Source organism: Heterocephalus glaber, unplaced genomic scaffold, assembly GCF_053883595.1.
Source record: "Heterocephalus glaber isolate CG9 unplaced genomic scaffold, H.glaber_assembly_v1.0 deba00001461, whole genome shotgun sequence".
NCBI lineage: Eukaryota > Metazoa > Chordata > Mammalia > Rodentia > Bathyergidae > Heterocephalus > Heterocephalus glaber.
The window spans coordinates 20,450,542-20,474,890 of record NW_028258308.1 but is presented as its reverse complement, the minus strand read 5'-3'; the positions used below and the strand labels follow the sequence as shown (position 1 = coordinate 20,474,890).

Here is a 24,349-nt window from a genome sequence, read left to right as displayed (position 1 = left end):
GAGGCCTCATGTAGGCTTGAAGACCCCTCATGTTGCTCAGAGATTTCTTAAATCCATCATTCAATCTAGTCTTTGTCATTTCTTCATACCCCAATGCAGTATAAACTACCAATTACATGGTCACAATGAGTGTTTATACACATTCTGTTTAACCTCTGCCACAGCTTTAGAAGAAAGATTTTGTTTGAACTTTAATGTAAGCATTGCCCATGTGCATAAGAGAGCTGCCTGAGTATATCAGTCACTTTCCTATTGCTGGGACAAAACACCTGATACTCATGACTCAAAGGAGAGATTATTTGGTTCAGGGTTTCCAACAGGTTCAATTCAAAGCCAGGTGGCTCCAAGAGAGAAATGGCATGGTGGAAGGGCATGGCAAAAGAGAGCTGTTCAATCCATGACAGCCAAGAAGCAGAAGGAGAAGGGAGGAGCTGGGAACAGGATACACCCTTCCAAGTCATGCCCCCAGTGACGCACCACTGCTAACCAGGGTCCACCTGCAAAGGTGAGACTCTTGGGGGGCATTTTATATCTAAACTATAACAGTGACTGAAAGGAGGCTTCACATAGTGTTGCATGTATTTCATCAAATGTAGAGACTCTGGTCTCATACACTCAGATTTTTACGTTTGCCAGAACATTCAAAATAATTTGGTCTCTTGGGAGTGGATCACATAAACCATGCTCAGAAATGATCAATTATTCAACCTGTCAGATTGTTCTGCAGAATGGCATTATTTTCATAGAGGTAACATAATTGTAAAGTAGTCACCATATTAGAATTTTCTTAACATTCCTTCAACCTTCTTTGAATGTTCCAAGATTGACATAATTTCATAAATAATCTCACTCTTAGAAGTTCATTTCTCCCTATTTCACCTTTTGAAAATCCCACCCAATTCTTCAAAGCATAATTCAAAGGCCGCCTTTTTGAAGCTGATTTTATTGCTTGGTTTTCTTCCCCTTGAACATCCACTGTGTGTTACTTGTTCTATTCTTGTGTCACTTAGCATTAACTATATCACCTTCTAGTCATCTACTTAATTATTTTCACTACTTAATTGTAAATTCCTTAAGGGCCTAAACTATAATCATACTTTTATTTTTTGCAGAGAAACTGGGATAATAAGTATTCTAAATGGCTTTCAATATGGGTCATGGTCTTAGAGTTGAAAAATATTTGGAGATACATAATAAAAAATTTGAGTAAAATTATGTAGGCTATTACTTATTTTTAAAAGTGAAGTCTGACTTGGATTCTCATTCTTAACTCCAGATGAGTGGTTCTCAACCAGAGTTGACTTTATTCATCAGGGGACATTTGGTAACATTTGAAAATATTTTTGAGGTAAAGGCCAAACAATGAAGTGGAAAGCCTATCAGAAAAAAGAAAAATCTAACTCAAAATATCAGTAGCATTAAAACTGACAATCTCTGTTCCAACTCCACTAATAAACTTCTCTCTTGTTTTCTTGGGCTGGCTAACTGAGGGACCTAAGGAGTTCACTAAGAGTAAATTCTTTCCAGATAATCTCAGTGCATTAATACCCATCATCTTTATGCTCATGATCATCATTATATTCAGGAAGATCAATGGTTTATCAGGATTATATATTGAGATAGTTTGAGAGATGTTAGGGAAATCGGAGCCAGATCTTCATTATCCTGAAACCAGGGGTGAGAATTGTGTGTGCACTTATAGGGAGATTTTCATTATTTCTGTTACATCAAATGTTTCAGTCATTAGTATATCCAATATTTTGCCTTCAAAAATGAGATTTGTATAAACTATCTTAGACAGCCCAAGGCTTTTCTTTGAGGCAAATATTGTTAAAGAATGAAGCTCTCCGTCTTTTTTATTTCATGACTTACATCTCTTAGCATACAAAGGCTCCGATAGGAAGTTTTGAATCTTTTATATCTAAGAATTTTGGAAGGAAAAGGAAAACAAATCCCAGTAGAAAATGAGCAGACTTTATTTTTTAAAGAATTAGCTTAGAGAACAAATATCAGGTAACAACATTATTCTTTCAAGATTCTTGAGATTAAAAATGGAAGAAAAGGTATTTCTTAAAGTATAGTTATTCATTGTCATATTTTAAAAATATTATCCCCAAACTAGTGACTTAACCACACGTATAAGATCTCTGCGTTTCAATGACCTGGGCTTTTAGGCACAGGATTTCCTGGTCAGTGTACTCAGAGTCTCACAAGGCTGTAATCAAGATGTTGTTCAGACCATAGTCTCATCTGGGGGCTCAACCAGGAATGAATCTGTTTCCAAGTTCATTCACATTCTTGGCACAATTCATTTTCTTGCAGCTATGTGTTAGGGAGTCCTGGCTTCTCACTGATACCTGGAGTTCTCCCACAATTCTCTGCCAACTGGAAAAAGAACTTAGCTACTGGATGATAAAATAAAAAGCAAATATATGAATGGAAAATTAACTAAATGTAAGTGACATAAAATAATAATATTTCACAGATAATTATACTTAAAATTTTAATGTAATATTCTTAATCAAAATTCTCATTGGCAAAATTGGACCTGTTATAGAATTACATTATAAAACCATATCTCTGTCATTTTATCAGATAAAACTAAAGTCAACATAGTATTTTAGTTAATTCAAGTTTTATATTTATCGCTTTTCACTTTAAAATAAAATTATTTTATATTATTATTATTCAAATAATTCATTTTTTTCTGACACATAATTGTACCTCTGAGAGGTACAGTGAGATAAACTGATATTTACAATCTGTAAGGAACAAATCAAGATAACTAGCATTTTATCTCATTGAACGTTTTTCATTTCTTTTTTTGGAAACTTTCAAACTCCTATCTTCTAATTCATTATAAAATATATAGTAAGTTACTGTAAATTTGTTCAAATCTAGTTTTATTTGTTCATTCACCATCTGTCTGTATGTTCAATCTGTTATTGCTAGTGGTGTATTGAATTCTCCTGCTCTTGTACTGCTATTTTTCCCTTACAAAAATGTCAATATATTCCTGCATATTTAGGTGCACTGATGTTGGATGTATGTATATTTGTAATTTTTATATATCTCCTTCATGAATTGACTTTTTTACTATATATAATGACTTTTGTGTCTTATGACAGTTTTTTGTTTGTTTGTTTGTTTTGTACCAGGTATCAAACTCGGGTACTTGCACTTACGCAGCAGGCGGCAAAACCACTGAGCTAAATCCCCGGCCCCCTTATGACAGTTTTAATTAAGCAACTATATTGTCTTATATAATTAGATGTTCCTATAAAGGAAAGAGATTTTGGACACAAGGAGAACAGCAGATAAAAATTAAAATTATGCTACCCCAGTCTAGGAAATGATTAGAAGTTGGAGAGAAGACTGAAATAAATAATTTCTTAGTAATCTGATAGAGAATGTTCTCGGGAACATTGTGATATTTGACTTTTTAGCTTCTAGAATTGTGAGACGATAAATTTCTGTTGTTCAAACCACTCATTTTGTGTTACTTTGTGATAGCAGTCCTAGAAAATTAATACAGAGATTAAAACTATCATATAAATTTTGGTCCCTCGGAAATGGTTGGGATGAAAGGCTAAGGAAAGAAGAAAGTCAATTAAGAAAAAAAGGTGCAGATATAGATTTTCTAAGTGAGGGGGCAATAGTAAGACACTGACTGATATCAAACTTACAGCTATTACAACCTTATAAATAAAGTTCTTTCCATGATTTAACCCCATCCAGCCTGTTACATGCAGGAGACTCAGACTGATTTTTTTTTTTTTTTTTTTGGCTACTCAGCTTGTCATTTCATCTGTGAAATTTATCTCCACACTGTTGTTTTAGTCATCTCTTATCCAATAAATTTTGGGGGTTTTTCCTTTTCTTATTGACAGTTCTCTGTAATAGACAAATTGTATGTATGGTGCAGCCATGGAATGTCTGAGTTATTCATTGACCTTAGAAAGATAAAAATGATTTCAGATGTCTGGATTTCTCAGAACGTGTTATAAACAGGGTTGACATATTTCTGGAACTTGAAATACTTCAAGTTCTCCATAATGTGGGTCATTGTTGAAGAATTAGTCTGGGATCAGTGTAGCACTGTGAGTGAAATTACAGATAGTGAAATGACCATTTTGTATATGATGAATACACAGAATGGAGATAAGGAATTCAGATTTATCCAGCTATTGAACAGTTATTGAAGCACACTGAAAGAGAGTAAGGGAGTCACACTTATTCACATTGAAAAGTAAGTAGAAGAAAAGTTTGGATAAGATGAGAGAGCCAGAACAGAGAGGAAACCTACCCAGTTGCTATGTTCTACAGAACGAGAGGCTCTTGTTCCCAGCAGCTAAATCTAGAATGTCATCAAATGAGAGACAATTGAAGGAGTGAATATTTGTCACACGTGATCTCAAAATTTTTGATCACAGAAATGTATAGTAAAATAATCCATGAGGAATAGGCTATAACTAGAAAGGAGGATCATGGTAAGCCATTCAAGAGTCGAGAGCTAAAGAATAGAAACACAAATAATCAGTACATGAATATATACATATGCATACACACTTCAAAAACAAAACAGGATTTTCACCGTGTGTTCAGATCTTGAGGACTGTGCCCTTTATTATTTCCTAGTCTACTCTATTAGATTTGGAGCATTTGAACTGTTTTCAGTGTATCATTAATCATAATTTGAAAACATTGAATTGGACTATAAATAAGAATAAGGAGTAGGTGGGAGATGTTCATGCATTTGATGAAGCTTTGGGAAGAATAAAACAATTTATAAAAGATGATATGTGACAGTCCATTTTGGAGTCGCCATACTCTCATGGCACACCACCATTTCATGAATGAAAATGTTATATTCTCTCAGGAGCAATGGCTCTAAAGTCATTGTATAAAATAATGTAATGGGGACAAAGACAGTCTGGCTCCAGTATTCCTTTGAATGTTTTTTTCTATTACCTGCTTGCAAAGTTGAGGGTCTCAGAAACATATTCTGACAGATTTGTCTGTTCACTCAAGAATCCCACATTAGTAATAGATAATTATTTTCTGCCACCACAAAAATCTATATTGTTATAATTACCAAATATATATGAAGAGAGACATGAACAACAAATTATCATGTCAGAATTTTATTCACAATTTAGAAAAGTCCTCAAAGATACCTTTTAGTGATTTTATTTTGTTTTCTGAGCTCTTGGTATTTTATGAAGCCTAATCTTTATATTACTTGATTACTTAACTGAAGCAATCACGGCACTCTGATCACTTCATTGTTGAGGATAATGGTCACACTGAAAACAAGCCCCCTGTCACTATGTGTAATAACTACTAAGAAAAGGGCCGGGGATTTATCTCAGTGGCACCATGCATGCTTTGCAAGCACAAGTCCTAAGTTTGATCCCCAGTACTGAAAAATAAATAAACAAATAACTACTATGAAAAGTACCCAACCCTGTACTTAATAAGCACTAAGTGAAGATTTCTTGGTTTGACAACTTAACTTACCATGATTGACCTTCTATTATAATGCAACTGGCAGAGAAAAAGACAATGTCAATTTTCATCTAAGGGTCCTATTTAGAGCTGAGTAAATTTACACTTGAATAAGACAATATAGAAAACTAAGCAAAAATTATTAAAAGCATATAAGTGTTTGAAATAAATATCTATTCATGACTTCTGCCTTTAAGCTGAGATGTCAAGGTATCCTACTCTAGTTTTGTGTTTTTCCTCTTGCTTCACTCTATAAATAGACCCTGAGGTTTATTTTTGCAGCAGTATTAACAGTGTGTTGCAGGAGTAGCAAAAGCTGGCAACAGCATGACTTTATAGTGAGTTGAGATTTTGGTCCACAATGATTGAACTGATGGGGCCTACAGCTAGACTATACAGATGCTAGCAAAATGGTGGAAATTAAAAAGTGGGAAAACATGGAAAGATGAGTTATGTGAGTCCTCTGTGAATGTGATGATTAAGTTCAATAAATAATAAAAGTTGTTAACTGTGTAAGAGTCAGGATGGTTAAGGGTAACAATATTATACAAAACATGGTGCAGGCTGATGGTTAAGGATTTTTGAAGATAAACTGCAATAATAAAAAATATACAAATACTTTAGGCTATATGGGTGGTCCACACGCTTGCTAAACAGTGAGAATATGGACAAGATGATGGACAAGAATGGGCTAAAGCAAACACCTAGTGTTTTGTGGTTACATGGGATTGATCTGGCAGATTGGTGAAAGATAATTAAAAAGGTTTGAAAGATAATAATAATAAAAGTCTAATGAAATAGCTGGCAATTTAATGGTTTCAAATTGGTTTGAGCAATCAAAGAACATTGTGACTGAACATCTGGTCTACCCAGTAGAAGAGGATTCCCAGAACAGAAAGTGCCTCTTCTGCTGTGTTTCATGTCGTTGAAATACAAGTTGTTGTAAAATTTGTAAAAGAGAGCTCTTCCTGACAGTGTTAACAGAAAAGATATTGTTGTTGATTTTCACAAAAGGAAGATTACATAAATTTTGAAGATTGCATAAGTTTCAGGAAAATGATTTTAGACAAAAGAGGTCAAACAACTTAGAATCAGGATAAAAATAGAACTAAAGGAGAAATGGGTGCTGGGTTGTAGAGAGGTTGTGTCTGGTGTCTTTCATTTCTGTGCTCCCTACTGTGGTATTTGTTCAGCATATTTTACATCCCTCATCACATACGGCACTTTCTTCCATACTTTTTCCTAACTAGTCCAGCAGTACTTTAGTGATCTTATGAAAGCTGTGGATATTTTCACTAACTAGATAAAAATACACATTTTATATGTAAAATAGCAAATACAATTTTACAGATTTTTTTAAATTTTAGATTCTTACAGTGTATTTTTACCCAAACACTGTGTAAATTTATACTCCTGACCATTACCTTTTTCAGGTAGGTAACATCCCTTTATGTTTCCCAAGTGTGCAACATAGTACCTTCATACTGTGTGGTTTTATTAATATTTGGTTCAAGAACAAAGCAACAAATCAGAATTTAAAGCCAAATACTGTGCTGGTACCAGGTTTTCATTTTCACAAATATGTAATAGTACATTTGCATTACTAAAATTTTCTATATTTGTATTTATGAGATAGATAAAAAAAATGTGAAGATGAACATTAGGAGCTAGTTTCCTTATAATCCTAAAACATCAGGGATTTTGATGCCTTTGATGCAATACAATATTATTACTTTCCCACAAAGATTATCTTACTCCTTTCCAGGGTTTAAAATTCCCTTTTCATTTCTCCCATCTCCAACTGTTAATTTCATATTGCCAAAGGCTTTAAAAATATAATATACTTAATAGTATAATTAAATATAAACACATTTGAAAATATCTCTAGGTATTCCTCCTTCCAATTCTACTATCAATTGTTTTATTGAACAAAAAAATCCATCAAAATAGCGACTAATGCTTTTGAAGGGCAATTGATGCTTTGACATTTTGCAGTTGGACTGGATTAGAGGTAACCATTTGTTTCAAGGAAGTACATATTAACTAAGGTTCATAAGAAAAAATAAGTATGTATTTTTTACCTTATCTCTTCTTAATGTGACTAAATCATTTATCATCCGAAATAGAAAGAACAGCTGATATGTATTCTAAGTCAATAGATATAAATCAAAACTCTCTAATCAAAGAAGGATGTATTTTCATTTTTCCTTGGAGGCATTTTAAGTCTGTATTGTGGAAATGTTCACACGTCTACATATATGTAGAGAACAGTGCAGTGGGTCCATGTGCCCTTCATCTAGGCTCAGTAGAGGTCTGTAGCTAGTTGTCATTCATTGCACACCCTTAATCTTTTCTGCTTCACCAACACTAAAGAACGAATCCAGCACACTGTATAGAGTCATGCCTTGAACCAAACACTAATCCATTTAACCCATTCCCTGCTCTTCCTCTTCCATCCTTGCCTGCTGCTCATACCATACCTTTCTCTACTCTTTTATTTTTTTTAACCTTTTAGTTCTACTTCTTTCATGGATTGACTCTTCCAACAGGCAGACCATAAAAGGCCAATGCCACATGCAACCAAGTCAAAGGGGAAGACAGGCTGGCAGGGCTTCCACCCTCCCCCACTTTGCTCTCACTCATAACTCGTGATGGCTGTGGGTGAGGCCCTGGTGCACATGAGGATCACTCTCCTGTGGCTCTGGCTGGGCATGTTTCTTTTCCTATCAGGATGGCTCCAAACTGGACACCTCCAATACTCCAGCCCCCTAGAAGTGGTGACTCCTTTGAGGGTCACTGGCACTGGTAAAGGCATGAGTGCTCCAGGTTGGCTCTCCTACAGCCTGCACTTTGGAGGTCAGAGACACATTGTCCACATGAAGACCAAGAAGCTTTTGGTGTCCAGACAGCTCCCTGTGTTCAGTTATACTTGAGGACCATCCTTTTGTTCCAGATGACTGTTACTATCATGGGTATGTGGAAGGCAGAATCCCTGGTTGTTTTAGCACCTGTTCTAGAGGCTTTCATGGAACACTGCAGATAAATAACACTGCTTATGAAATCAAGCCCAAAAGGCTTTCTATCCCATTTGAACATCTAGCTTACAAAACAGTCAATAAAGAGACGTATTCCCATCCATGAAATATGGATTATCAGAAGAAGAAATAGCATGGCAATTTAATTTTCAAGAAAGTAATAATTCCATTCTGATGCAAAATACCTATGAGGGCTGGTGGAACCACAAATCGTTTGTTGAACTGGTATTCATGGTTGACCATCAACTACTTGTTTACCCGGGAAGTAACATCTCAAATGTGCAAAAGGAGGCATTCATGATTCTCAATGAAGTAAATGCCTATTTTACTGCACTGGATGTAGTTTTACTTGGACTTGAAATCTGGAATGAATGAAATTTTATAACTATAGGAAAAATAAGTGCTACCTTGGAAGGCTTTTGCAATTGGAAGAAATCTAGCCTTAATGGCCATGTTCAGCATAATGTTGCACATTTTCTCATAAACCAAAGATTTCCTCCAGCAGAAGAGTTAGCCTTTGAGGAACAGCAGGTAATCTTGCTTGGAACTGTGGAATGAATAGTTATTTAAAGGATAATTTGTGTGGTTTTTCACATGTTATAGCACAAGATCTGGGTCACAATTTGATTATGGAATATAATTTAAAGCACTGCAGGAAAGGTGTGATTGAAGAAGAGGAGAGTCCTTAAAATTGAGTACAGAATTGGACTGGGGATTTAGCTCAGTCTTTCCATTGCCTGCCTTGCAAGTGCAAGGTCCTGAGTTCAATTCCCAGTACCAAAAAAAAATTGAGTACAGAAGACTCTTACTGTTTGGTAAATTGCACTCTGAAACCTGGAGATTCTTACACTTTGGGGCCTTGTTGTGGCCAGCTGATGCTATCAGGAAGTGTGTAAAAAAAATGACAATGAATGTGATCTTTCTGAGTGGTACAACTGAACACCCCACTAGAGTCTAAAAGATATGTATGTTCAGGACAGAACGCCTTGCATGGGCAGTGACTACTGCTTTGAAAAGAGATGTAATAACCATGATGAACAGCATAGACAAATTTTATCAGAGAAGGATCGCCTTTGCCATGCAACTCTTATCCAACTTTGATTATAAAATAAAATAAAGAAGATATTTACAATTCTATGTAAGATGTAATAAGTCTTAGAAAACTATGTTTCCTTTATTTAAAAAAAAACAAATCCTAAGTAAACTTTAAAAACCATATTTTAAGATCATCCAATAGCTATGAAAGTAAGAAGGAACAGATGAGTTCAATTTTGAACACACAAAACAATTCTGAAGTTAATTGAATATTGACAAGCAGTCCTTCTTCCAGAACATGTGCTGATGTTTCATGTAAACTAATGATGAGGTTTGGCCCAGTCAGAGGAGAGCACCTCTGTGGAGAGAAGATGACGTGGTTTTTATCCTTGCTTCTGTAAATATGATGAATTATATTAAGCGATTTGCATATATGAACTATCCCTGCATTCCTGAGATGAAACCTCAGGTGAAACCTCAGGTCATGATGTATGATCTTTTTATGATTTGTTGCATTCTTTTTGCTAGTATCTTGTTAAGAATTTTTGCATCTATGTTCAGTAAAGGGATTAGCCTGTAGTTTTCATTTTTAGCTGTCTTTGTCTGGTTTTAAAATCAAGAAAAACCTGGCTTCCAGGAAAAAGTTTGACAGTACTCCTTCCCTTTCAATTTCATTAGAAAAATTTGAAGAATATTGGTGTTAGATCTTCCCTGAGTTCTTGTAGAGTTCATTGGTGAAACCACTGGGTCCTGGGATTTTCTAAATTGTTAGGTCTTTTTTTTTTTTTTTATTACTGTTTCAATTTTGCTGCCTGTTAGTGAATTGCTCAGGATTTTAATATCTCATTGGTTCAGTTTTTGCAATTAATGTGTAATAGGAATCTCTCCATTTCTTCTGGATTCTCCAATTTATTGAAGTACATGATTTTGAAGTGGTAATAATCTTCTGTATTCCAGTGGTGTATGTTGTGATTTCAAATTTTTCCTTTCTAATTTCATTGCTATGGATCTTTTCTTTCTTTTGATAAGATTTGGCTAAATGTCTCTTTATTTTGTTCAAAGAACTAGTCCTTTTATTCACTGATTCTTTTATTTTTTGTCTCTATTTCATTAATTTTTGCTTTGATCTTTAAAATTTCCTTTTTTGTACTAGCTTTGGGTTTGGATTTTTCTCTTTTTTCTAGGTCTTCATGGTACATTATTAGGTTATCAGGTTCACTCTGTTTTTCTGATGTTGACATTCACAGCTATGAACTTCCTTTTGGGGACTACTTTCATGTTTCATACTTCTGGAATGTTGCACAGGAATTATCATTTAATTCCAGAAACTCTAATTTTTTCTGTGCCCTAGTGATTATTCAAGGATGTATTTTTTTAATCTTCTCGTGTTAGCATATTTTAATGGTTTATTTTTCTTTACTTTCTAGTTTCATTGCACTATGATAATTTCAATTCTTTTTTTTAACTAACTTAAGCATGCATTATAAGCTAGTACATGGTCTATTTCTTGGAAAGGGTTCCTTGTCCTGTTAAGAAGAATGTCTATTCTATTCTTGATAGGTGGAATACTCTGTTCCTATCTATGAAGTAGATTTGTTTGTTTGAAGATGTGGTTCAATTCTGATATTTCTTTGTTGATTTCTTGTCTAGTTGATCTGTCTATTTGTGATAGCGGGGTATTGAAATTCACCATAACAAGGTGTAGATTTTTATCTGACCTTTTATGTCCTATAGTATTTGTTTTTTGGAGTTGGGTGTGCTGGTTTTTGGTACATATATATTTATAACTGTTATCTCTTCTGGTTGAAATGTTCCCTTAACTAGTATTTACTGACCTTTATCCTTCTAAACAGTTTTGGTTTGAAATCCACTTTCTCTGAAAATAGTACAGCTATTCCTGCTTATTTTTAGGCTCTCACTATGTGGAATATTGTTTTTCACCCTTTGCTTATTAGTCTATGGCTTTCTTCTTGGATTAGGTGAGTTTCTTGAATGCAACAGACTGTTGGATTTTGTTTCTTGATCCAGACTGCCAATCTATGACATTTGATTGGGGAATTGAGACCATTAACATTGAAAGTTATTACTGAAAGGTGTTGACTTACTCCTGTCACTGCATTATTTTCTTGTTACTGATTCCTTCCCATCCCCTCTTTTGCTTAACTACTCATCCCATTATACTTTTTGGCATTGTTAGTTTCCTTGTCTCTTTCTAGGATGGTCTTGAGAATTTTTTGGAGTGCTGGTTTAGTGGTAATGAATTTCTTAAGGTATTCTTTGTCATGGAAAGACCTTATTTATTGATGAATTTTGAAAGATAGTTTTGTAGGATGCATCAGTTGGGGTTAGAAGTTGTTTTCTTTTATGGCTTGAGAAACTTCACTCCAAGCTCTTCTGGCCTATAAGATTTATGCTAAGAGTGCTATAATTGTAATAGATTTACCTTTATAAGTGATTTTCTCTAACAGCTTTCAAGATTCTATCCTTCTTTTGGACTTTTGGAATTTGACTATCATGTGTTATGGGTTCTTTTCTGTTTGTAACTATTTGGGCTTTTATTTGGGGTTTTATATATATATATATATATATTATAATCTGGAAATTTTCTACTATTATTTCTATAAACATAATTTTATGCCTTTCATGTTTTAAGATTAATTGCAATTAATCTTAGATTAATCTTCTTTGAATCATTTAGGAGCTCTCAGATCCATTTTCATGTTCCCTTGTTGTTTAGAAGCTATCTCTGGATATATAGTCACTTGCATCATCCTGATCTAGTTCTAACACTGTGTCCTAACATTGTTCACTTTCACTGTCCATACTTTCAATAGAATTGTTTTATCTACTGGATTTCTGATTGGTATCTTTTCCTACACCCCAATTCTTTGCTAACATGCTCATTTATGTTTCATATGTTTTATTTAGCTCAGTTAGCTTTTTCTTTATTTCTTTTATAAGCTCATTGATTATTTTATTAATTCCATTCTTCTTTAATGGTTTTATATAATTCAGCTATTTCGTTTGGATTTCCTCACCATCAATGGATCAGCTTTGGGGGAGTTAAGAGTATTTGGAGTCATTTTAATTTCTCATATTTCTGTTTTGTGTATGCGTGTGTCTTCTGAGGGTTGTGGCTGATTATCATGGGAAGACTTTGTTGCTAGTATGGAGATGTCTTCAATTAGTGTCTTCTTTCCAGTGATGTACTGTGGGCATGACTAACTGTAGGCCTTTGCCTCTATTCCATGAACCAAGCACCTCCATTAATTTTAGGAGGTGAATGCACAGTGTAATTGGCCAGCATCTAATTCTGCAGAAATGAACTACTGTATTATGGATGATACAAGTATAACATATAGTAAAAAAACAATTAATAGCATCAACTATGCTACCCAGATAATAGAAACAAAATCAGCAAAAATAATAGTCAAAAACAAACAATATTAATGTATCATAAAAACCAATAAAATTTATCACTGTACTACCATTAACAATAGAAAAGGGACCTATGATTTTAATACATACACAAAGACATACCAAACATTGACATATAATAAGTATCTATTAAATGCAACAACTATACCACCTTTAAAAATATAGAATTAAAAAAAAGCACAAAGTCAACAAATATCTAAATATTCATAAAGTGTAGTACTATTATATATATAAAATACTATAATACTATATAATACTATAATATATAATACATATAGTACTATAAATATGCAGAAAGTGGAGAAGGAGAAATCAAAGAAATAAAATTTGGAAAATAAAAATAAAGGAAGTTGAGAAGGAAGAAAGAAAAGTAAGATAAAGGATCCTATTTAGAATTTTAAAAATTAATAGAACTGGATGAAAGTAACAAAAACAATGAACAAGAAAAAGAAAACAAAAACAGACAGCAAAATATGGGGGGGCAGAGGAAAAGAGAAAAAAAACAACCCTCCCCCCAAAAAATTACTGGACGAAAAAAGAAATTAGTTTCAAAAAAAATTCCTCTGTGTCTTTGAATGTGAGGTTTCTTTTCTGAGTCAGCAGTATTTGAATCTGCTAGGTATAGGGGAGAGTTAGTGAACTGCCACTAAGAACTATTTTGTTTCCACACTCATGTTTTTATGTGTAAATATTGATTCCTTCCCAGCCATTTCTCTTGGGCATGGTCAGTCAATAGCTTCTGCACTAGGGCCATAGTCACTCTGGCTACTCTTAGTTTCCATGTCCCAATGTGTGCCCCGAGTCACACCTTTCTCTGTCTAGCTTTATGGCTTCTGGGTTTGTGAGGTGCCACCCTCTAGTAGCCCCTCTGTCTGTACACCCCAGGCAGTGGCAACTCTCCATGCCAAGGCATATGCCTGATCATGTTGCTAGATGGGGAATGCATCCAGACCACTGAACTTTGGCTTGATGTTGTCAGCAGGACGAGGGATGGGTGGAGGGGTCAACCACTACCCTGAATTTAATGCCCGCATTCTTAAAGCCAATGTCCTCCATAATCTGCTAATGACTAGCTTGGCTTCTGAGCTTAGAAGCTAGGGCACATATGTCTTCCCAGTCTGAGCTTAAACTTCTCAGAGGTTCTAAATCTGTCCTGTGCCCTCTCCACTGTTGTGTCTTGTGACTTTCTTCCATCCAGTTTCTGAGACAGAGTGACCCCCAAAACCCTGAAATGAAGTTGTTCTGTAGTTATTCCTTAGCTCAGTCTTACATAATTAACTCCTTCCCAAAATGCCTCCTGATTAAACATTTTCAAATATGACAGGTGCTGCACTATATTTCTTCCCCAGCTCTAGCTTGCCATGTGGAAGGAGTCACTTTCAGAGAAAAATCCATGCTGTTTTTCTGTGATTTACAATAACCGTGAGTTCTTTTGGCTAGAACTGCTGGCTCAGTTTACTGTTTCTCCCTGGGGCTGCAAAACTTCTCCAGGATTGCCTTGCATTAGCAAATACAGAGAGGGGTTTGGACTGCTCTGTTCCTTTCTCTGCATTGTAGTGCATTTCTTCAGCTTTTCTGTAGTTTCCAGTTTTCCTGTCAGCTCCCTCCTGGGTTCCAGAGATGTCGTTTTTTTTTTTTATTCAACAGGTTGTTGTTCTCCAGGTATCTTGATTCCAGGACCCCATAACACTGTATTTTTTTGCCAGTCTTATTTTGCCATTTTTCCTAACTCCTTGATTGGTTTTCTATTTAAAGAGTTGCCATTTACAAATAAATGACATTGTTCTAGCTACCTTTCAATTCTTATGCATCTTTTCCTTGTTATTTTGCATTAACTAAGACCTTCAACGATATGTTAAATGTTTGCAATAATACATAGCATCATTGTTTTTCCTTTTTCCATTTATAAAGGCTATGCTACTATGGATGTTCTGGTGATCATTCCCTTTTTAGAATATGGATATTAAACCTTTATATTCCTTGGGAAAACATATTTAATTATAATGTGTTTCAACACATTAGATTTAATTGAGCTTAGAGGATTTCTCTTGTGTAAAATAAAGATTACCTGTTCCATAAAAGTTTAGTAGAACACACCTTTAAAGTTATCTAATGAAAGGAGGAATGGAAGGAAAAGATAGGAGAAAAGAAAAGAAAAGAATTGAAGGAACAAGAGCTTTTGTAAATGGAAAGGGGACCAAGAGTTGGAAAGATCAGGGAAGAAGGAGAAGAGTAAGAGACAAAAAATGAATTAAGATATATTATGTTCATGTACCAATTTCCCACAATAAACATAATCATTTTATATTTCTAACAAGAAAAAGGAAGGAAGGAAAGAAGAAAGAAAGAGAAAGAAAGAAATTAGAAAAAGATGTCTAGTGGCAGAGCTGAAACTGTAGTTCAGTAGTTGAGCATATGTTTTACATGAGGCTCTGGGTTTGATGCCTAGCATGGAGAAAAATTAATAAATACAAACAAACCTATTGGAGTTGGAGTTCCTTAGGGAGGAAAGGTCTTTGATTACATTTTAATTTCTTCCCTGATGTTTGTCTTGTGGCAAATTGTTTTATTTAATTCTGAGAAAAGTGGGGATTATCTATATAACTTCAGAAATTTATCAATTTAATCTGTTTTTAAATTTTTAGCCATGATATACTATTATATTTTCATCTCCATATTTTTCAAAATTATCTGTAGGTGATTTAAGACAACTCTTTTGTTATTAATCTCTAATCTGTTATGATTTTGATTTTGTACTTTGAGACTTCATTTATAAACATTCTCTAATTGCAGGAAGAATGTATGTTCTTTATATCGTAGAGTACAATTCTATTACATCTAGAACTGGTTTAAGCTCATTGAGCAGAGGCAATTATTTTAACTTTCTAAATTTTTGTTTTTTGTCTTCTTGAGCAGTTTTCCTTCTTGAAGGTGCATTAAAAACTCCAACTGCAATTGTTGGTTTAAATACTTCTTTCCTCATAATTTATTTTTCCTAGTTACATAGAAAAATTATGTATGTGTGTGTGTGTGTGTGTGTGTGAGTGTGTGGGATTACTTTTTCATTTCTTTTTAGTATATGTAGTATTTATATCTGTTATTTACATAGATTAACAACTTGTACTTTTTGTTCTTAGAATCAATAATAAAAATTGATGATGCTTATGTATTTTAACTACTTGTGTTATCTCTCTTATTTTGCTGTAATTATCTATTGTAGACAGAATAACATGGCATCTTTTTTCCTTGAGAGTCCCTGTGATTTGATATGCATGTTTTATGTATTTTCTTTTACCTGAATTATTGTCATATTATAATTTATTCTCATCATTCTATTTTATATTTCCTATGGACCATCCTTTCTTCTTTTTTATTAGTATGTATTTGAGATGCATATTTGTTTTGGGTAAAATAAATAAATATGTATGTATGTGTGTATAGCATCTTGATCATTTTTGATCCCCTTCCCCCTCCTAGCCTCCCATTGGTTCCCTCTTCCCTGATCCTCTTCCTCAACTCCAAAAATACTACTTCCCTGTATCTTATTATCTCTCCTTTATCTTGCTCTTTAAATTACTTATATTTTCTGTTTCTCACATAAAAGAAACTATATGATTGTATCCTTTTGCGTCTGATCTATTCCACTTAATATTATGGTCTCAAGATCCATCTTTTTTTCTACAAATGACTTAACTCTATCCTTTATGGCTAAGTAGTACAAATACCACATTTTTATCTATTTCTCTACTGATGGACCTCTAGGCTATTTCCATAGTTTAGCTATTATGAATTGTCATATTATAAGCATGTGTAGGTACATATCACTGTAATAAAAAGACTTTGAAAAGTTTCAGGAAGATACCTAGGAAGATACAGCGGAGTCAAATGGAATTTCTATTTTTAGCTTTTTCAGGAATTTTATCCTTATTTCTGTAGTGTTTATAACTAGTTTATATACCCACCAATAGCATAAAAGAATTCTTTGTACCCCACATCCTCACCAGCACATGTTGTTTTTTTGAGTTCTTGATGATAGCCATTCTGATTGGAATAAAACAGAAACTAGCTGTTGTATTGATTAACATTTTCCTAACAGCCAAAGATGCTAAAAACTTTTTCATGTACTTATTGGCCATTTGTACTTCTTTTATGAAGTGTCTATTAATTTCAGTTGCTTATTTTTTAAGGTCTTATGGGTTTTTTACAGTTCTTTAAGTTTTCAACATATTTGTCCTCTAACAGAGGAACAGTTGGTAAATTTTTTTCCCATTCTATAGGTTGTCTCTTCATCCTTTCTTCTTGTTTATTTTTTTCTCATTTCTGGCTTTTTGTTAATAAAATAATTTTTTAAAATTCTTGCTAGAAAGTTAAAATTCAGTGCCTATTTTTCATTTGGTTTCTGCAATTATATTAAACTTCATGCTACATTTTAGAGCACTTTATTATTTTTCCCTTTGACAAGGATCTTACCATGCTATGAAAATCTTCTGACCTCTTCTTGCTCCCTACCCCTCAGCATAATTTGGTATACTCTAGAATATTATATCAGGATTATTATAGTGCTACACTATATAATAGCCACTAACCACATATGGATATTTAAATTTAAATCCACTAAAGAAAATTTAAAACTCAGTTCCTTGACTACACTAGCCACACTTTATTTTGTTTTTGCTGTTCTTAGTTTGTTTTGTTTTTATGAGGGTTTTTTGGGAGGGAGGTTGTTTTTTGAGTGTAGTACTGGGGACTGAACCCACAGCAGGCTAGACAACACCTACATGTAGGCTACACTTATAGCTTTTTTACCCCCCAATTAAATTTATTGGTACATTTTAGGTATAAAATACAGTTACATTCATCATTGGGATCTTGTACCATTACATGAGTCTCTTGGTTCTTTTTTTTTTTCCCCTTCCCTTGCCCTCCCTTCACCCCCTCCACCCTTCCCTATTTGCAAAGACTTGGTTTCCATTTTTTTCTCTTCTCAATTTTTTCCTTTCCCTTTTTTCCCTTCCCCTACCCCTCCCAATTCCCCTGCTCTTTTAGACCTTTTCTTCCTGTTACACAATATCAGTTATACATTTTTTAAATTGCAATATTAAGATCTAGGAGAAATTACCACAGATTTTACAGAATTTAAAAGGATATAGAAAGCATATTTCCAAAATCTTTTTTGAAATAAATTTGACAACTTCTAAGAAGTACCTTGGAAGACAAATTAAAGAAACTAACTCTGGAGGAAATATAAAATTTGAATAGCACCTATTAAAGAAAGTATATTTCTAGCTTGAAACCCTACCTATATGACAACAGCAGGCTCATAAACATTTTAACTGATAAATTATATCAAACAAAGCAGAAAAAAGAAGGAACACTTCTCTCCTCATTTTAGGAACTCGACATTGTGCTAATCCTAAAACTGGATAAAGATAATAGAAGAAAAATGTATGAACATAGATAGAAATTTGTTTAACAAAACAAACTCTTAGAAGTCAGATCTGGCAGGATGTAGAAAGTGGTTTTGTTCTAGGGATGGCAGTGTTGGTTCAGCATTGGAAGATCCACCCCCAAAAGTCATCATTTTAACAGAGGAAAGGAGAAAGCCATATGATCCTGTCACTAGTTGGTGAAAAAGTATTGGACTAAATTCTATAGCTGTTCATGATAAAAGCTATCAGGAGCCTAGAAGTAGAACAGAAGCTTCTCAACAGATTAAAGACATGTACTCCATACTTCCAGTGAGAACGCCTTATATAAATGGAGAAGATACAATGCTTTCTCCTTAAGGTGGAGAACAAGGGCAGATATGCTTACTCTTTATCTGTCCATTAAACTTTGAAACCTAGGCCCCACCAAAATAGTCTGGCAATAAAATGACACAACTAGGATAGGATTGGCACAGCAGAAGCAAAATCTTTATATGTAGATGAAATGATCATCTACAGAGAAAATACTAAGAAATGTCTAGAAGCCCCTAGAACTTGTACTTGAATTTAGCAGGAATAGAAAACACAAGGTATATATTAAAAATTCAGGTCTATGTATACTTGCTATAAATGAAGAACTGGATATTGAAATTTAAAAGTTATGTAGGAGTACAAAGAGCCCAGAAAAGCCAAAAACAAAAACAAAAACAGTGTTGGAAGACATTTAGTACCTAATTTTAAGACTTCTTCTAAAGCTACAGTAATCAAGGCAGTGTTGGTGTAAGGAAAGACATATAGATCATTGGAATAAAACAGAGAATCTAGAAATAGAACCACTCATATATGGTCCACTGAGTTTTGAAAGATTATTTAACATTAGCATTTTATAGAATATAAACTCGATTCAAGAGCCAAGGAAGAGATGTGTCTTCAGCAAACGGCACTAGAACACCTGGTATCCATATATAAAAAATTAACCTCAACCCTTTATTTCCATACATGAAAATAACTTGAAGGAATCTATGAACCTAAATATGAAAGCCTAAAAGTATAAAACTTTAAGAAGAAATTATAAGGGAAAATATTTATGAATTCAGGGTAGGCAAGAACTACCTAGGATACAAAAACCATGATGTATAAAAGAAAAAAAAATGATAAATGAGATTCCATCAAAATTTAGAACTTTAAATGACATCATTAAAATGAAAAGTCGTCCTTAAACAGACCATATTTACAATGCATATAACCTATGACCAGAATATGTAAAGAATTCTTAGAGCTCATTAATAGACAACCCAATTAAAATGTAAACATAAGAAGATGATAAATAGCCAGTATAGCACAAGGAATGGTGTGCAATTCTAGAATCAGAAAAATACTAATCAGTACAATAATAAGATTGAATTATACACTCACTAGGGAGATGAAGTCAAAAGTTTTAACTGCTATATAGATTTAATGCAATTCCAATTGAGATCCAAGCAGCATACTTCATAGACCTCGAGAAAACTATCCAAAAATTCATTTGGAGCAAGAAGAGACCCAGAATAGCAAAAGCAATTCTAGGTAACAGAGACATGGCAGGGGGTATCACAATTCCCAACCTGCAGCTATACTACAAAGCTACTGGGATAAAAACAGCATGGTACTGGCAAAGAAATAGACCTGAGGACCAGTGGAACAGATTAGAAGATGCAGAAACAATGCCAGACACACTCAGCCATCTCATCTTCGACAAAGGAGCCAAAAACCCTCACTGGAGGAAAGATAGCCTCTTTAATAAATGGTGCTGGAAAAATTGGGCTGCAACTTGCCAAAGATTAAAACTAGATCTATATCTCTCACTATGCACTAGACTAAAATCAAAATGGATGAAAGATCCAAATATTAAAATAGAAACTCTGAACCAGTTGGAACAGAGGTTAGGTAGAACCCTTGAAGACATCGGTGTAGGAAAAGATTTTATGAACAAAACCTCAGTTGCCCGTGAACTAGCACAAACAATCAACAAATGGGATCTCTTCTTATTAAAAAGCTTCTGCACAGCAAGAGAAACCACCAGCAGTGTGAAGAGACAACCCACAATGTGGGAAAAAATCTTCACCTGCTCTTCCTTGGACAAAGGTCTACTATCTTGAATCTATAAAGAACTTAAAAAGATCAGACCTCCCAAGTTTAAAGACCTAATCCAAAAATGCGCATCTGAAATGAACAGACATTTCTCAGACAAAGAAGTAGAAATAGCAAATAAATACATGAAAAAATGTTCAACATCACTGGTCATTCGAGAGATGCAAATGAAAACAACACTAAGATTCCACTTCACTCCAGAAAGAATGGCTGCTATCATGAAATCAACCAAAAACAAATGCTGGCAGGGCTGTGGGGAAAGAGGAACCCTGCTCCACTGCTGCTGGGAGTGTAGACTGGTGCAACCACTGTGGAAATCAGTATGGAGATACCTCAAAGAACTAGGACTGGAAGTCCCATTTGACCCCGCTATTCCACTGCTGGGGATCTTCCCCAAAGACTTAAAAGAATCATACCCCAGTGATATATATGTGCCCATGTTCATAGCAGTGCAGTTTGTAATAGCTAAAACTTGGAAACAGCCCAAATGCCCATCAACTAGAGACTGGATAAAGAAAATGTGGGTTTTTTATAAAATGGAGTACTACTCAGCCATAAAAAATGAGAAATTAGAGACATTTATAGCTAAGTGGATGCACATTGAGGCAATACTCTTAAGTGAAATAAACAGCACACACATGTGTAAATACCAAATAGTTTCTCTGGTGTGAGAAACTGAAAGTGTAAATAAGGACTAAACGTATGATAGGTAATGTGAAATAGGAAGAAAAGGGGCAAAGGAGAAGGAAGTGGGAGGGCTAGGGGAAAGGATAGAAGGGAATGGGATTAATATGAGAAAATGGAAAAATAGGAGCAACATCTTTGTAAATAGAGAGGACTGGAGGGGTTGAAGGGAGGGCTGGGCAAGGGTGAAAAATAAGAACCTAGAGAGACTATGTAAAGGTGCAAATTTCCAATGATGAATGTCATTATATTGTATACCTAAAATGTACCAATGATTAGAATGAATAATCGATAATGCAAAATAGGAATAAAATGTCCGAAGGGGTAGGGGTAGTGGGAGGGGCAGGGAAAAGGAAAGAAGGGAAGGGAAAAATGATGAGAAATGGAAAAAATGGAAATAAAGTCTTTGTTAATAGAGAAGGGTGGAGGGCATGAAGGGAGGGCTAGAAATGGGGAAAAAATAAGAACCAAGATGCATTATGTAAAGGTACAATTCCCAGTGAGAAATGTAATTGTGTTGTATACCTGCAATGTACCAATAAAAGAATTAAAAATAATAATAATACCTATTTATTTCAAAATCTTGTTTTGGCATTCATTTGGCTCCCTTGGATAATGTCCTTCATTATCAGAATTACTGTTGAAGCTCTAGTACTGCTCAGATACTTGCTTGCCTCTCTTCCTATGAGCTTGAGATCAGCAGGACTACCAACAATTTAGCTGATATTACTTATTTAGGAGAGCTTTGAGTGAGCATGGGCTATCCTGATATGCTTAAGAAATTAAAAAATGACTTACAGAGAAGATGCTCTGTTATTGAAAATCCAGAATTCTCTATTCTTACCCCAAGACCCAACACTACCACTCAGTCAGTTCCCCTTTCCCTTCTCTCTGACGCTGCTTTTTCTGAGGTCCCCTTTCTTCTTTTTAACTATCTCATCCATTAACCAAGTAGAGGACAGCAGCCAGAAGTGTAGAATCTAGTGGTGGCTGAGGGTGGTAGTGGACACTGAGGAAAATAGTGACCCATCCAAGGTCAGTGAGATGAAAAGACAAGAATTAGAAAGCTCCTTCCAACAGGTCCTCTGGTTATGGGCGTCTAGTTCTCTGCAAGCCTGAGCTACTGTTCACTTCCCAGAAAATGACCCCGACACCTGTGTTTTCACAACAGTTGCCATACAGGTTTGATTATCAATCATCCCCTGGATAGCTTTTTACTATTTTCTTGGTTGAGTTTAGGGAATGGAGTCCGCCCCTCATGTTAGCTTACTATATTGTTCAGAAGTCTCATTGTGTGAGTCAAAGTTTACACTGACCTGATTCAGACATGGCCAAGGGCCAAGGAAACACGAACAAGTGATGTCTTAATGTGGAAAGAGCTCTACAACTTGGACAAAAAGTTTAATATCTCCTCATGAACCACTGAAAACTAGACCAGGAAAAAACTTGTTGGAAAAAGTCTAAAATGGCATGTCAAGTCCTAGCTTCCATTACTTCAGATTTTGAAACCAAAAGCATTCGCAACTTTTTCTCAGATCATTATAAATAATTTTATTGCAGCTCCTCAAAGAGTCCATACCCTTACCATCTAAATGGTAGAAAGAATTTTTTCCAATCAAAGACTAAATTAACAATCACTACATCATTAGCAAAGCATTAAAATTTTACCGGTTTCTTATAAGTCCTTAGCAGTTACTCTGAGAAGTACCCTCTAAGGAGATTTGAAAAGTATTTGTGATTTCTCCAAGGTCACATGAGTCATAAATGTTAGAGAGGTTGAAATCCAGGTGGAATTCTCTTTTATACTGCCTTACTTGCATTTATGTTGTCCAAATGGTTTCAAGATACACATCCTCAGATAAGCTTAATTGCTCAGGAAATATTTACATCTGTTAAAAAGCTGTCTTAGATACACACCTGGAATTCATGTGACTTGGTTTAATATTTTTTCATTTTTATTTGTATTCTTTCTTTAAAGTTGATTTTTTTTAAACCTAGCAATTATTTCAGCAACATATTGGACCTCTCCAGAGGTACACATGTGGTGGTTTCAGTATGAAGTCATACAAACAGTGCACCTGGCTTCTGTGGCTTCTCCCATGAGAGTATTATTCAGGAAGCTTTTATTTAAGCAACAAGTAAGTCTTTTCTCCACCCTGGAGATTAGAGCAGGGACTAGAGAGAATCAACGGAGTAGCTTTTCAGAGAATTATTTAAGCACAATTTAACTGAGCTTACAATTTTTTTCAATCTTTTCTTAAACCAGTTTTCAACTGTAATACCAGATTGTTCTCGGTATATCTAAGTTATATTCAGGTAATAAATGAGTTAGAGTGGAACCAAAGTATAAGTCTCATAATAGCACCTAATGAACCAAAACATGTAAATATACAGCTACTTCATATGCTCAGATAGAAGAGTGAACATTTTTTCCACTTAAGAAAACACTGTACTTTAGAAGAGAGAAAATTGCCTTCTATTTGTGATACTATGGGATCACTTACATTCAAGAATGACATCTCAATTACTTTGTTATAAACAACAGAATATGATTTATGAAAGACAAACTACTGAAATAGCCTCAATCACTGCTTACTTATTATTACTTATAGAAGTCACCTTTCTGCGTTTGTTTTGAAAGAATTTGAACAGATATAATCACTATTCCTGGAAAATACATGACCTCAAATTTACAGGTAAACAGTGTAAATATATATGTAAAATGATTCAAGAAAAAAATAATTCTTAATGTTATGTGAATTGGCACCTAGCATATGAGGTAAGATTTCCCATGACAGCATTATTTATAATTCAAACACTATGATTTCTCAAAAGATAGATGAACTATAACATGAAAAATATAACAGGAGGGAGGTCAAAAAGTAGCTTGGTGATGGTGAAGGCGCATGTGATGAGCTGAACTAAATTGATTTGCAAGGGCTCAAAGTGAAAAAAAATACTGCTAAATTATTGTATTATTAAAATGTCTATAATGACTGCTACTGTATTTTCTGACTGACCAATTCTGAAAAAGAAAAGCATGGGATGAGGAGGAAAAGGTTGGCATGAACAAGGTTAGGGGGAAAATGAAGA

General features: G+C 34.5%; 1 pseudogene; it reads left to right on the top strand.

Moving 5' to 3' along the window:
- The first annotated feature begins 8,162 nt into the window (after positions 1-8,162).
- On the top strand, positions 8,163-8,918 carry LOC147826746 (disintegrin and metalloproteinase domain-containing protein 21-like; annotated as a pseudogene).
- The last annotated feature ends 15,431 nt before the right edge of the window (positions 8,919-24,349 follow it).